Here is a 15,728-nt window from a genome sequence, read left to right as displayed (position 1 = left end):
CACAGCTGTATGTGGTGGTGTGACACAGATGTGTGCGGCTCTGTAAGACAGCTCTGAGCGGCTCTGTAACACAGCTCTGAGTGGCTCTGAAAGACAGCTCTGAGCGGCTCTGTAACACAGCTCTCTGTGGCTCTGTAACACAGCTGTGTGTGGTGGTGTGACACAGATGTGTGCGGCTCTGTAAGACAGCTCTGAGCGGCTCTGTAAGACAGCTCTGAGTGGCTCTGTAAGACAGCTCTGAGTGGCTCTGTAACACAGCTCTGAGTGGCTCTGTAACACAGCTGTGTGTGGTGGTGTGACACAGATGTGTGCGGCTCTGTAAGACAGCTCTGAGTGGCTCTGTAACACAGCTGTGTGTGGCTCTGTAAGACAGCTCTGAGTGGCTCTGTAACACAGCTCTGAGCGGCTCCGTAACACAGCTCTGAGCGGCTCCGTAACACAGCTCTGAGCGGCTCTGTAACACAGCTCTGAGCTGCTCTGTAACACAGCTCTGAGCGGCTCTGTAACACAGCTGTGTGTGGCTCTGTAACACAGCTCTGAGTGGCTCTGTAACACAGCTGTGTGTGGCTCTGTAACACAGCTGTGGGCGGCTCTGTAACACAGCTGTATGTGGTGGTGTGACACAGATGTGTGCGGCTCTGTAAGACAGCTCTGAGCGGCTCTGTAACACAGCTCTGAGTGGCTCTGTAAGACAGCTCTGAGCGGCTCTGTAACACAGCTCTCTGTGGCTCTGTAACACAGCTGTGTGTGGTGGTGTGACACAGATGTGTGCGGCTCTGTAAGACAGCTCTGAGCGGCTCTGTAAGACAGCTCTGAGTGGCTCTGTAAGACAGCTCTGAGTGGCTCTGTAACACAGCTCTGAGTGGCTCTGTAACACAGCTGTGTGTGGTGGTGTGACACAGATGTGTGCGGCTCTGTAAGACAGCTCTGAGTGGCTCTGTAACACAGCTGTGTGTGGCTCTGTAAGACAGCTCTGAGTGGCTCTGTAACACAGCTCTGAGCGGCTCCGTAACACAGCTCTGAGCGGCTCCGTAACACAGCTCTGAGCGGCTCTGTAACACAGCTCTGAGCTGCTCTGTAACACAGCTCTGAGCGGCTCTGTAAAACAGCTGTGTGTGGCTCTGTAACACAGCTCTGAGTGGCTCTGTAACACAGCTGTGTGTGGCTCTGTAACACAGCTGTGGGCGGCTCTGTAACACAGCTGTATGTGGTGGTGTGACACAGATGTGTGCGGCTCTGTAAGACAGCTCTGAGCGGCTCTGTAACACAGCTCTGAGTGGCTCTGTAAGACAGCTCTGAGCGGCTCTGTAACACAGCTCTCAGTGGCTCTGTAACACAGCTGTGTGTGGTGGTGTGACACAGATGTGTGCGGCTCTGTAAGACAGCTCTGAGCGGCTCTGTAACACAGCTCTGAGTGGCTCTGTAAGACAGCTCTGAGTGGCTCTGTAACACAGCTCTGAGTGGCTCTGTAACACAGCTGTGTGTGGTGGTGTGACACAGATGTGTGCGGCTCTGTAAGACAGCTCTGAGCGGCTCTGTAACACAGCTGTGTGTGGCTCTGTAAGACAGCTATGAGTGGCTCTGTAACACAGCTCTGAGTGGCTCTGTAACACAGCTGTGTGTGGTGGTGTGACACAGATGTGTGTGGCTCTGTAACACAGCTGTATGTGGTGGTGTAACACAGCTCTGAGCGGCTCTGTAACACAGCTCTGGGCGGCTCTGTAACACAGCTCTGAGCGGCTCTGTAACACAGCTCTGAGCGGCTCTGTAACACAGCTCTGAGCGGCTGTGTAAAACAGCTGTGTGTGGCTCTGTAACACAGCTGTGTGTGGCTCTGTAACACAGCTCTGAGCGGTTCCGTAACACAGCTCTGGGCGGCTCTGTAACACAGCTCTGAGTGGCTCTGTAACACAGCTGTGTGTGGCTCTGTAACACAGCTGTGGGCGGCTCTGTAACACAGCTGTATGTGGTGGTGTGACACAGATGTGTGCGGCTCTGTAAGACAGCTCTGAGCGGCTCTGTAACACAGCTCTGAGTGGCTCTGTAACACAGCTCTGAGCGGCTCCGTAACACAGCTCTGAGCGGCTCCATAACACAGCTCTGAGCGGCTCTGTAACACAGCTCTGAGCGGCTCTGTAACACAGCTGTGTGTGGCTCTGTAACACAGCTCTGAGCGGATCTGTAACACAGCTCTGAGCGGCTCTGTAACACAGCTCTGAGCGGCTCTGTAACACAGCTCTGAGCGGCTCTGTAACTCAGCTGTGTGTGGCTCTGTAACACAGCTCTGAGCGGCTCTGTAACACAGCTCTGAGTGGCTCTGTAACACAGCTCTGAGCGGCTCCGTAACACAGCTCTGAGCGGCTCCGTAACACAGCTCTGAGCGGCTCTGTAACACAGCTCTGAGCGGCTCTGTAAAACAGCTGTGTGTGGCTCTGTAACACAGCTCTAAGCAGCTCTGTAACACAGCTCTGAGCGGCTCCGTAACACAGCACTGAGCGGCTCCGTAACACAGCTCTGAGCGGCTCTGTAACACAGCTCTGAGCGGCTCTGTAACACACCTCTGAGCGGCTCTGTAACACAGCTCTGGGTGGCTCTGTAACACAGCTCTGAGCGGCTCCGTAACACAGCTCTGAGCGGCTCTGTAACACAGCTCTGAGCGGCTCTGTAACACACCTCTGAGCGGCTCTGTAACACAGCTCTGAGCGGCTCTGTAACACAGCTCTGAGTGGCTCTGTAACACAGCTCTGAGCGGCTCCGTAACACAGCTCTGAGCGGCTCCGTAACACAGCTCTGAGCGGCTCTGTAACACAGCTCTGAGCGGCTCTGTAACACAGCTCTGAGCGGCTCTGTAAAACAGCTGTGTGTGGCTCTGTAACACAGCTCTGAGCAGCTCTGTAACACAGCTCTGAGCGGCTCCCTAACACAGCTCTGTGCGGCTCCGTAACACAGCTCTGAGCGGCTCTGTAACACAGCTCTGAGCGGCTCTGTAACACACCTCTGAGCGGCTCTGTAACACAGCTCTGGGCGGCTCTGTAACACAGCTGTGTGTGGCTCTGTAACACAGCTCTGAGCAGCTCTGTAACACACCTCTGAGCGGCTCTGTAACACAGCTCTGGGCGGCGCTGTAACACAGCTGTGTGTGGCTCTGTAACACAGCTCTGAGCGGCTCTGTAACACAGCTCTGAGTGGCTCTGTAACACAGCTCTGAGCGGCTCCGTAACACAGCTCTGAGCGGCTCCATAACACAGCTCTGAGCGGCTCTGTAACACAGCTCTGAGCGGCTCTGTAACACAGCTGTGTGTGGCTCTGTAACACAGCTCTGAGCGGATCTGTAACACAGCTCTGAGCGGCTCTGTAACACAGCTCTGAGCGGCTCTGTAACACAGCTCTGAGCGGCTGTGTAACACAGCTGTGTGGGTCTCTGTAACACAGCTCTGAGTGGCTCTGTAACACAGCTGTGTGTGGCTCTGTAACACAGCTGTGGGCGGCTCTGTAACACAGCTGTATGTGGTGGTGTGACACAGATGTGTGCGGCTCTGTAAGACAGCTCTGAGCGGCTCTGTAACACAGCTCTGAGTGGCTCTGTAAGACAGCTCTGAGCGGCTCTGTAACACAGCTCTCTGTGGCTCTGTAACACAGCTGTGTGTAGTGGTGTGACACAGATGAGTGGGGCTCTGTAAGACAGCTCTGAGCGGCTCTGTAACACAGCTCTGAGTTGCTCTGTAAGACAGCTCTGAGTGGCTCTGTAACACAGCTCTGAGTGGCTCTGTAACACAGCTGTGTGTGGTGGTGTGACACAGATGTGTGCGGCTCTGTAAGACAGCTCTGAGCGGCTCTGTAACACAGCTGTGTGTGGCTCTGTGAGACAGCTCTGAGTGGCTCTGTAACACAGCTCTGAGCGGCTCCGTAACACAGCTCTGAGCGGCTCCGTAACACAGCTCTGAGCGTCTCTGTAACACAGCTCTGAGCGGCTCTGTAAAATAGCTGTGTGTGGCTCTGTAACACAGCTCTGAGCAGCTCTGTAACACAGCTCTGAGCGGCTCCGTAACACAGCTCTGAGCGGCTCCGTAACACAGCTCTGAGCGGCTCTGTAACACAGCTCTGAGCGGCTCTGTACCACACCTCTGAGCGGCTCTGTAACACAGCTCTGGGCGGCTCTGTACCACAGCTGTGTGTGGCTCTGTAACACAGCTCTGAGCAGCTCTGTAACACACCTCTGAGCGGCTCTGTAACACAGCTCTGGGCGGCTCTGTAACACAGCTGTGTGTGGCTCTGTAACACAGCTCTGAGCGGCTCTGTAACACAGCTCTGAGTGGCTCTGTAACACAGCTCTGAGCGGCTCCGTAACACAGCTCTGAGTGGCTCCATAACACAGCTCTGAGCGGCTCTGTAACACAGCTCTGAGCGGCTCTGTAACACAGCTGTGTGTGGCTCTGTAACACAGCTCTGAGCGGCTCTGTAACACAGCTCTGAGCGGCTCTGTAACACAGCTCTGAGCGGCTGTGTAACACAGCTGTGTGTGTCTCTGTAACACAGCTCTGAGTGGCTCTGTAACACAGCTGTGTGTGGCTCTGTAACACAGCTGTGGGCGGCTCTGTAACACAGCTGTATGTGGTGGTGTGACACAGATGTGTGCGGCTCTGTAAGACAGCTCTGAGCGGCTCTGTAACACAGCTCTGAGTGGCTCTGAAAGACAGCTCTGAGCGGCTCTGTAACACAGCTCTCTGTGGCTCTGTAACACAGCTGTGTGTGGTGGTGTGACACAGATGTGTGCGGCTCTGTAAGACAGCTCTGAGCGGCTCTGTAAGACAGCTCTGAGTGGCTCTGTAAGACAGCTCTGAGTGGCTCTGTAACACAGCTCTGAGTGGCTCTGTAACACAGCTGTGTGTGGTGGTGTGACACAGATGTGTGCGGCTCTGTAAGACAGCTCTGAGTGGCTCTGTAACACAGCTGTGTGTGGCTCTGTAAGACAGCTCTGAGTGGCTCTGTAACACAGCTCTGAGCGGCTCCGTAACACAGCTCTGAGCGGCTCCGTAACACAGCTCTGAGCGGCTCTGTAACACAGCTCTGAGCTGCTCTGTAACACAGCTCTGAGCGGCTCTGTAACACAGCTGTGTGTGGCTCTGTAACACAGCTCTGAGTGGCTCTGTAACACAGCTGTGTGTGGCTCTGTAACACAGCTGTGGGCGGCTCTGTAACACAGCTGTATGTGGTGGTGTGACACAGATGTGTGCGGCTCTGTAAGACAGCTCTGAGCGGCTCTGTAACACAGCTCTGAGTGGCTCTGTAAGACAGCTCTGAGCGGCTCTGTAACACAGCTCTCTGTGGCTCTGTAACACAGCTGTGTGTGGTGGTGTGACACAGATGTGTGCGGCTCTGTAAGACAGCTCTGAGCGGCTCTGTAAGACAGCTCTGAGTGGCTCTGTAAGACAGCTCTGAGTGGCTCTGTAACACAGCTCTGAGTGGCTCTGTAACACAGCTGTGTGTGGTGGTGTGACACAGATGTGTGCGGCTCTGTAAGACAGCTCTGAGTGGCTCTGTAACACAGCTGTGTGTGGCTCTGTAAGACAGCTCTGAGTGGCTCTGTAACACAGCTCTGAGCGGCTCCGTAACACAGCTCTGAGCGGCTCCGTAACACAGCTCTGAGCGGCTCTGTAACACAGCTCTGAGCTGCTCTGTAACACAGCTCTGAGCGGCTCTGTAAAACAGCTGTGTGTGGCTCTGTAACACAGCTCTGAGTGGCTCTGTAACACAGCTGTGTGTGGCTCTGTAACACAGCTGTGGGCGGCTCTGTAACACAGCTGTATGTGGTGGTGTGACACAGATGTGTGCGGCTCTGTAAGACAGCTCTGAGCGGCTCTGTAACACAGCTCTGAGTGGCTCTGTAAGACAGCTCTGAGCGGCTCTGTAACACAGCTCTCAGTGGCTCTGTAACACAGCTGTGTGTGGTGGTGTGACACAGATGTGTGCAGCTCTGTTAGACAGCTCTGAGCGGCTCTGTAACACAGCTCTGAGTGGCTCTGTAAGACAGCTCTGAGTGGCTCTGTAACACAGCTCTGAGTGGCTCTGTAACACAGCTGTGTGTGGTGGTGTGACACAGATGTGTGCGGCTCTGTAAGACAGCTCTGAGCGGCTCTGTAACAAAGCTGTGTGTGGCTCTGTAAGACAGCTATGAGTGGCTCTGTAACACAGCTCTGCGTGGCTCTGTAACACAGCTGTGTGTGGTGGTGTGACACAGATGTGTGTGGCTCTGTAACACAGCTGTATGTGGTGGTGTAACACAGCTCTGAGCGGCTCTGTAACACAGCTCTGGGCGGCTCTGTAACACAGCTCTGAGCGGCTCTGTAACACAGCTCTGAGCGGCTCTGTAACACAGCTCTGAGCGGCTGTGTAAAACAGCTGTGTGTGGCTCTGTAACACAGCTGTGTGTGGCTCTGTAACACAGCTCTGAGCGGTTCCGTAACACAGCTCTGGGCGGCTCTGTAACACAGCTCTGAGTGGCTCTGTAACACAGCTGTGTGTGGCTCTGTAACACAGCTGTGGGCGGCTCTGTAACACAGCTGTATGTGGTGGTGTGACACAGATGTGTGCGGCTCTGTAAGACAGCTCTGAGCGGCTCTGTAACACAGCTCTGAGTGGCTCTGTAAGACAGCTCTGAGCGGCTCTGTAACACAGCTCTCTGTGGCTCTGTAACACAGCTGTGTGTGGCTCTGTAACACAGCTCTGAGCGGCTCTGTAACACAGCTCTGAGCGGCTCTGTAACACACCTCTGAGCGGCTCTGTAACACAGCTCTGGGCGGCTCTGTAACACAGCTGTGTGTGGCTCTGTAACACAGCTCTGAGCAGCTCTGTAACACACCTCTGAGCGGCTCTGTAACACAGCTCTGGGCGGCTCTGTAACACAGCTCTGAGCGGCTCTGTAACACAGCTCTGAGCGGCTCTGTAACACAGCTGTGTGTGGCTCTGTAACACAGCTCTGAGCGGATCTGTAACACAGCTCTGAGCGGCTCTGTAACACAGCTCTGAGCGGCTCTGTAACACAGCTCTGAGCGGCTGTGTAACACAGCTGTGTGTGTCTCTGTAACACAGCTCTGAGTGGCTCTGTCACACAGCTGTGTGTGGCTCTGTAACACAGCTGTGGGCGGCTCTGTAACACAGCTGTATGTGGTGGTGTGACACAGATGTGTGCGGCTCTGTAAGACAGCTCTGAGCGGCTCTGTAACACAGCTCTGAGTGGCTCTGAAAGACAGCTCTGAGCCGCTCTGTAACACAGCTCTCTGTGGCTCTGTAACACAGCTGTGTGTGGTGGTGTGACACAGATGTGTGCGGCTCTGTAAGACAGCTCTGAGCGGCTCTGTAAGACAGCTCTGAGTGGCTCTGTAAGACAGCTCTGAGTGGCTCTGTAACACAGCTCTGAGTGGCTCTGTAACACAGCTGTGTGTGGTGGTGTGACACAGATGTGTGCGGCTCTGTAAGACAGCTCTGAGTGGCTCTGTAACACAGCTGTGTGTGGCTCTGTAAGACAGCTCTGAGTGGCTCTGTAACACAGCTCTGAGCGGCTCCGTAACACAGCTCTGAGCGGCTCTGTAACACAGCTCTGAGCTGCTCTGTAACACAGCTCTGAGCGGCTCTGTAACACAGCTGTGTGTGGCTCTGTAACACAGCTCTGAGTGGCTCTGTAACACAGCTGTGTGTGGCTCTGTAACACAGCTGTGGGCGGCTCTGTAACACAGCTGTATGTGGTGGTGTGACACAGATGTGTGCGGCTCTGTAAGACAGCTCTGAGCGGCTCTGTAACACAGCTCTGAGTGGCTCTGTAAGACAGCTCTGAGCGGCTCTGTAACACAGCTCTCTGTGGCTCTGTAACACAGCTGTGTGTGGTGGTGTGACACAGATGTGTGCGGCTCTGTAAGACAGCTCTGAGCGGCTCTGTAAGACAGCTCTGAGTGGCTCTGTAAGACAGCTCTGAGTGGCTCTGTAACACAGCTCTGAGTGGCTCTGTAACACAGCTGTGTGTGGTGGTGTGACACAGATGTGTGCGGCTCTGTAAGACAGCTCTGAGTGGCTCTGTAACACAGCTGTGTGTGGCTCTGTAAGACAGCTCTGAGTGGCTCTGTAACACAGCTCTGAGCGGCTCCATAACACAGCTCTGAGCGGCTCCGTAACACAGCTCTGAGCGGCTCTGTAACACAGCTCTGAGCTGCTCTGTAACACAGCTCTGAGCGGCTCTGTAAAACAGCTGTGTGTGGCTCTGTAACACAGCTCTGAGTGGCTCTGTAACACAGCTGTGTGTGGCTCTGTAACACAGCTGTGGGCGGCTCTGTAACACAGCTGTATGTGGTGGTGTGACACAGATGTGTGCGGCTCTGTAAGACAGCTCTGAGCGGCTCTGTAACACAGCTCTGAGTGGCTCTGTAAGACAGCTCTGAGCGGCTCTGTAACACAGCTCTCTGTGGCTCTGTAACACAGCTGTGTGTGGTGGTGTGACACAGATGTGTGCGGCTCTGTAAGACAGCTCTGAGCGGCTCTGTAACACAGCTCTGAGTGGCTCTGTAAGACAGCTCTGAGTGGCTCTGTAACACAGCTCTGAGTGGCTCTGTAACACAGCTGTGTGTGGTGGTGTGACACAGATGTGTGCGGCTCTGTAAGACAGCTCTGAGCGGCTCTGTAACACAGCTGTGTGTGGCTCTGTAAGACAGCTCTGAGTGGCTCTGTAACACAGCTCTGAGTGGCTCTGTAACACAGCTGTGTGTGGTGGTGTGACACAGATGTGTGTGGCTCTGTAACACAGCTGTATGTGGTGGTGTAACACAGCTCTGAGCGGCTCTGTAACACAGCTCTGAGCGGCTCTGTAACACAGCTCTGAGTGGCTCTGTAAGACAGCTCTGAGTGGCTCTGTAACACAGCTCTGAGTGGCTCTGTAACACAGCTGTGTGTGGTGGTGTGACACAGAAGTGTGCGGCTCTGTAAGACAGCTCTGAGCGGCTCTGTAACACAGCTGTGTGTGGCTCTGTGAGACAGCTCTGAGTGGCTCTGTAACACAGCTCTGAGCGGCTCCGTAACACAGCTCTGAGCGGCTCCGTAACACAGCTCTGAGCGTCTCTGTAACACAGCTCTGAGCGGCTCTGTAAAATAGCTGTGTGTGGCTCTGTAACACAGCTCTGAGCAGCTCTGTAACACAGCTCTGAGCGGCTCCGTAACACAGCTCTGAGCGGCTCCGTAACACAGCTCTGAGCGGCTCTGTAACACAGCTCTGAGCGGCTCTGTACCACACCTCTGAGCGGCTCTGTAACACAGCTCTGGGCGGCTCTGTACCACAGCTGTGTGTGGCTCTGTAACACAGCTCTGAGCAGCTCTGTAACACACCTCTGAGCGGCTCTGTAACACAGCTCTGGGCGGCTCTGTAACACAGCTGTGTGTGGCTCTGTAACACAGCTCTGAGCGGCTCTGTAACACAGCTCTGAGTGGCTCTGTAACACGGCTCTGAGCGGCTCGGTAACACAGCTCTGAGCGGCTCCATAACACAGCTCTGAGCGGCTCTGTAACACAGCTCTGAGCGGCTCTGTAACACAGCTGTGTGTGGCTCTGTAACACAGCTCTGAGCGGATCTGTAACACAGCTCTGAGCGGCTCTGTAACACAGCTCTGAGCGGCTCTGTAACACAGCTCTGAGCGGCTGTGTAACACAGCTGTGTGTGTCTCTGTAACACAGCTCTGAGTGGCTCTGTAACACAGCTGTGTGTGGCTCTGTAACACAGCTGTGGGCGGCTCTGTAACACAGCTGTATGTGGTGGTGTGACACAGATGTGTGCGGCTCTGTAAGACAGCTCTGAGCGGCTCTGTAACACAGCTCTGAGTGGCTCTGAAAGACAGCTCTGAGCGGCTCTGTAACACAGCTCTCTGTGGCTCTGTAACACAGCTGTGTGTGGTGGTGTGACACAGATGTGTGCGGCTCTGTAAGACAGCTCTGAGCGGCTCTGTAAGACAGCTCTGAGTGGCTCTGTAAGACAGCTCTGAGTGGCTCTGTAACACAGCTCTGAGTGGCTCTGTAACACAGCTGTGTGTGGTGGTGTGACACAGATGTGTGCGGCTCTGTAAGACAGCTCTGAGTGGCTCTGTAACACAGCTGTGTGTGGCTCTGTAAGACAGCTCTGAGTGGCTCTGTAACACAGCTCTGAGCGGCTCCGTAACACAGCTCTGAGCGGCTCCGTAACACAGCTCTGAGCGGCTCTGTAACACAGCTCTGAGCTGCTCTGTAACACAGCTCTGAGCGGCTCTGTAACACAGCTGTGTGTGGCTCTGTAACACAGCTCTGAGTGGCTCTGTAACACAGCTGTGTGTGGCTCTGTAACACAGCTGTGGGCGGCTCTGTAACACAGCTGTATGTGGTGGTGTGACACAGATGTGTGCGGCTCTGTAAGACAGCTCTGAGCGGCTCTGTAACACAGCTCTGAGTGGCTCTGTAAGACAGCTCTGAGCGGCTCTGTAACACAGCTCTCTGTGGCTCTGTAACACAGCTGTGTGTGGTGGTGTGACACAGATGTGTGCGGCTCTGTAAGACAGCTCTGAGCGGCTCTGTAAGACAGCTCTGAGTGGCTCTGTAAGACAGCTCTGAGTGGCTCTGTAACACAGCTCTGAGTGGCTCTGTAACACAGCTGTGTGTGGTGGTGTGACACAGATGTGTGCGGCTCTGTAAGACAGCTCTGAGTGGCTCTGTAACACAGCTGTGTGTGGCTCTGTAAGACAGCTCTGAGTGGCTCTGTAACACAGCTCTGAGCGGCTCCGTAACACAGCTCTGAGCGGCTCCGTAACACAGCTCTGAGCGGCTCTGTAACACAGCTCTGAGCTGCTCTGTAACACAGCTCTGAGCGGCTCTGTAAAACAGCTGTGTGTGGCTCTGTAACACAGCTCTGAGTGGCTCTGTAACACAGCTGTGTGTGGCTCTGTAACACAGCTGTGGGCGGCTCTGTAACACAGCTGTATGTGGTGGTGTGACACAGATGTGTGCGGCTCTGTAAGACAGCTCTGAGCGGCTCTGTAACACAGCTCTGAGTGGCTCTGTAAGACAGCTCTGAGCGGCTCTGTAACACAGCTCTCAGTGGCTCTGTAACACAGCTGTGTGTGGTGGTGTCACGGCAGCGGCAGACAAAAACCCAAACAAGAATAACAGTTGTAATGCCACTAACCTGAGGTATCTAGCCAGCGGGGACCACAGCTTGAAGGTAATCTTCCCTATACCCTATAGCGCTGACCCTCCCCGCGTGATACACACACAAGGGACAGGTAGCCCTTTGGGCAGGGGGAAGGAGAGTTTGATCGGGGAGGTAGTGTAGACACCCTTCTTGGTCTGGTCAGAGGATTGGGATGTCTTCAATATGGAAGTACCTCTAGAAACACAATAACAATCTATTAGGATAAGGATATGCGGTAGGAGGTATGTCTCATAAGCACTGAATACAGTGTATACGTACTGAAAGCCTTCTCTTGGGGAAGCGGGAAGTCGGAGAAAAACTCGGTACCAAATGCGAAGGGTTCTAGAGGCTGTTACCTCACAGCCTGGATCCGCAATAGTTATGGCCACAATAGTTCAGCCCAACGCAGTTATCAACACTGCTAGCGGCAAAGCTCACTTCAATGTTTGTGCAACGTGTGGCAAAGTCAATATCCAAATGAATACAAAGTACTAAATAATATGGCAGCACGGCCGTGCTCTAAACTAGCGGTCCTACCTTGAACTCAAGGAAGCTCAGAACGGGAATCAGCGGCTCCTCCAGCGGGAAAGAAAGCGTCCGCCCAACAGCGTCTCGCGGCTCCTCCAGCGGGAAAGAAAGCGTCCGCCCAACAGCGTCTCGCGGCTCCTCCAGCGGGAAAGAAAGCGTCCGCCCAACAGTGCCTCGCGGCTCCTCCAGCGGGAAAGAAAGCGTCCGCCCAACAGCGCCTCGCGGCTCCTCAGGAAAGAATACAAAATGCAGCTCTGGTCCAACGCGGTGATTACCAGGAAGGATTGACAAGCACCGGGAAATTGGGAAGGGAGTGATTTATAGCCGCCTAGTGGTTGTGTTCCGGTTTGTCATGCCCCTAAGCTTTCTGGGATATGTAGTGCTGCAGCCTACTCTTCCTCTATAGCTCTGGGTAATCGCTACAGGTGGTGTGACACAGATGTGTGCGGCTCTGTAAGACAGCTCTGAGCGGCTCTGTAACACAGCTCTGAGTGGCTCTGTAAGACAGCTCTGAGTGGCTCTGTAACACAGCTCTGAGTGGCTCTGTAACACAGCTGTGTGTGGTGGTGTGACACAGATGTGTGCGGCTCTGTAAGACAGCTCTGAGCGGCTCTGTAACACAGCTGTGTGTGGCTCTGTAAGACAGCTATGAGTGGCTCTGTAACACAGCTCTGATTGGCTCTGTAACACAGCTGTGTGTGGTGGTGTGACACAGATGTGTGTGGCTCTGTAACACAGCTGTATGTGGTGGTGTAACACAGCTCTGAGCGGCTCTGTAACACAGCTCTGGGCGGCTCTGTAACACAGCTCTGAGCGGCTCTGTAACACAGCTCTGAGCGGCTCTGTAACACAGCTCTGAGCGGCTGTGTAAAACAGCTGTGTGTGGCTCTGTAACACAGCTGTGTGTGGCTCTGTAACACAGCTCTGAGCGGTTCCGTAACACAGCTCTGGGCGGCTCTGTAACACAGCTCTGAGTGGCTCTGTAACACAGCTGTGTGTGGCTCTGTAACACAGCTGTGGGCGGCTCTGTAACACAGCTGTATGTGGTGGTGTGACACAGATGTGTGCGGCTCTGTAAGACAGCTCTGAGCGGCTCTGTAACACAGCTCTGAGTGGCTCTGTAAGACAGCTCTGAGCGGCTCTGTAACACAGCTCTCTGTGGCTCTGTAACACAGCTGTGTGTGGCTCTGTAACACAGCTCTGAGCGGCTCTGTAACACAGCTCTGAGCGGCTCTGTAACACACCTCTGAGCGGCTCTGTAACACAGCTCTGGGCGGCTCTGTAACACAGCTGTGTGTGGCTCTGTAACACAGCTCTGAGCAGCTCTGTAACACACCTCTGAGCGGCTCTGTAACACAGCTCTGGGCGGCTCTGTAACACAGCTCTGAGCGGCTCTGTAACACAGCTCTGAGCGGCTCTGTAACACAGCTCTGAGCGGCTCTGTAACACAGCTGTGTGTGGCTCTGTAACACAGCTCTGAGCGGATCTGTAACACAGCTCTGAGCGGCTCTGTAACACAGCTCTGAGCGGCTCTGTAACACAGCTCTGAGCGGCTGTGTAACACAGCTGTGTGTGTCTCTGTAACACAGCTCTGAGTGGCTCTGTCACACAGCTGTGTGTGGCTCTGTAACACAGCTGTGGGCGGCTCTGTAACACAGCTGTATGTGGTGGTGTGACACAGATGTGTGCGGCTCTGTAAGACAGCTCTGAGCGGCTCTGTAACACAGCTCTGAGTGGCTCTGAAAGACAGCTCTGAGCGGCTCTGTAACACAGCTCTCTGTGGCTCTGTAACACAGCTGTGTGTGGTGGTGTGACACAGATGTGTGCGGCTCTGTAAGACAGCTCTGAGCGGCTCTGTAAGACAGCTCTGAGTGGCTCTGTAAGACAGCTCTGAGTGGCTCTGTAACACAGCTCTGAGTGGCTCTGTAACACAGCTGTGTGTGGTGGTGTGACACAGATGTGTGCGGCTCTGTAAGACAGCTCTGAGTGGCTCTGTAACACAGCTGTGTGTGGCTCTGTAAGACAGCTCTGAGTGGCTCTGTAACACAGCTCTGAGCGGCTCCGTAACACAGCTCTGAGCGGCTCTGTAACACAGCTCTGAGCTGCTCTGTAACACAGCTCTGAGCGGCTCTGTAACACAGCTGTGTGTGGCTCTGTAACACAGCTCTGAGTGGCTCTGTAACACAGCTGTGTGTGGCTCTGTAACACAGCTGTGGGCGGCTCTGTAACACAGCTGTATGTGGTGGTGTGACACAGATGTGTGCGGCTCTGTAAGACAGCTCTGAGCGGCTCTGTAACACAGCTCTGAGTGGCTCTGTAAGACAGCTCTGAGCGGCTCTGTAACACAGCTCTCTGTGGCTCTGTAACACAGCTGTGTGTGGTGGTGTGACACAGATGTGTGCGGCTCTGTAAGACAGCTCTGAGCGGCTCTGTAAGACAGCTCTGAGTGGCTCTGTAAGACAGCTCTGAGTGGCTCTGTAACACAGCTCTGAGTGGCTCTGTAACACAGCTGTGTGTGGTGGTGTGACACAGATGTGTGCGGCTCTGTAAGACAGCTCTGAGTGGCTCTGTAACACAGCTGTGTGTGGCTCTGTAAGACAGCTCTGAGTGGCTCTGTAACACAGCTCTGAGCGGCTCCATAACACAGCTCTGAGCGGCTCCGTAACACAGCTCTGAGCGGCTCTGTAACACAGCTCTGAGCTGCTCTGTAACACAGCTCTGAGCGGCTCTGTAAAACAGCTGTGTGTGGCTCTGTAACACAGCTCTGAGTGGCTCTGTAACACAGCTGTGTGTGGCTCTGTAACACAGCTGTGGGCGGCTCTGTAACACAGCTGTATGTGGTGGTGTGACACAGATGTGTGCGGCTCTGTAAGACAGCTCTGAGCGGCTCTGTAACACAGCTCTGAGTGGCTCTGTAACACAGCTCTGAGCGGCTCTGTAACACAGCTCTCTGTGGCTCTGTAACACAGCTGTGTGTGGTGGTGTGACACAGATGTGTGCGGCTCTGTAAGACAGCTCTGAGCGGCTCTGTAACACAGCTCTGAGTGGCTCTGTAAGACAGCTCTGAGTGGCTCTGTAACACAGCTCTGAGTGGCTCTGTAACACAGCTGTGTGTGGTGGTGTGACACAGATGTGTGCGGCTCTGTAAGACAGCTCTGAGCGGCTCTGTAACACAGCTGTGTGTGGCTCTGTAAGACAGCTCTGAGTGGCTCTGTAACACAGCTCTGAGTGGCTCTGTAACACAGCTGTGTGTGGTGGTGTGACACAGATGTGTGTGGCTCTGTAACACAGCTGTATGTGGTGGTGTAACACAGCTCTGAGCGGCTCTGTAACACAGCTCTGGGCGGCTCTGTAACACAGCTCTGAGCGGCTCTGTAACACAGCTCTGAGCGGCTCTGTAACACAGCTCTGAGCGGCTGTGTAAAACAGCTGTGTGTGGCTCTGTAACACAGCTGTGTGTGGCTCTGTAACACAGCTCTGAGCGGTTCCGTAACACAGCTCTGGGCGGCTCTGTAACACAGCTCTGAGTGGCTCTGTAACACAGCTGTGTGTGGCTCTGTAACACAGCTGTGGGCAGCTCTGTAACACAGCTGTATGTGGTGGTGTGACACAGATGTGTGCGGCTCTGTAAGACAGCTCTGAGCGGCTCTGTAACACAGCTCTGAGTGGCTCTGTAAGACAGCTCTGAGCGGCTCTGTAACACAGCTCTCTGTGGCTCTGTAACACAGCTGTGTGTGGCTCTGTAACACAGCTCTGAGCGGCTCTGTAACACAGCTCTGAGCGGCTCTGTAACACACCTCTGAGCGGCTCTGTAACACAGCTCTGGGCGGCTCTGTAACACAGCTGTGTGTGGCTCTGTAACACAGCTCTGAGCAGCTCTGTAACACACCTCTGAGCGGCTCTGTAACACAGCTCTGGGCGGCTCTGTAACACAGCTCTGAGTGGCTCTGTAAGACAGCTCTGAGTGGCTCTGTAACACAGCTCTGAGTGGCTCTGTAACACAGCTGTG

This window comes from Lissotriton helveticus, chromosome 2_2, assembly GCF_964261635.1.
Source record: "Lissotriton helveticus chromosome 2_2, aLisHel1.1, whole genome shotgun sequence".
Taxonomy (NCBI): domain Eukaryota; kingdom Metazoa; phylum Chordata; class Amphibia; order Caudata; family Salamandridae; genus Lissotriton; species Lissotriton helveticus.
Note: the sequence above shows the minus strand (reverse complement) of the source record.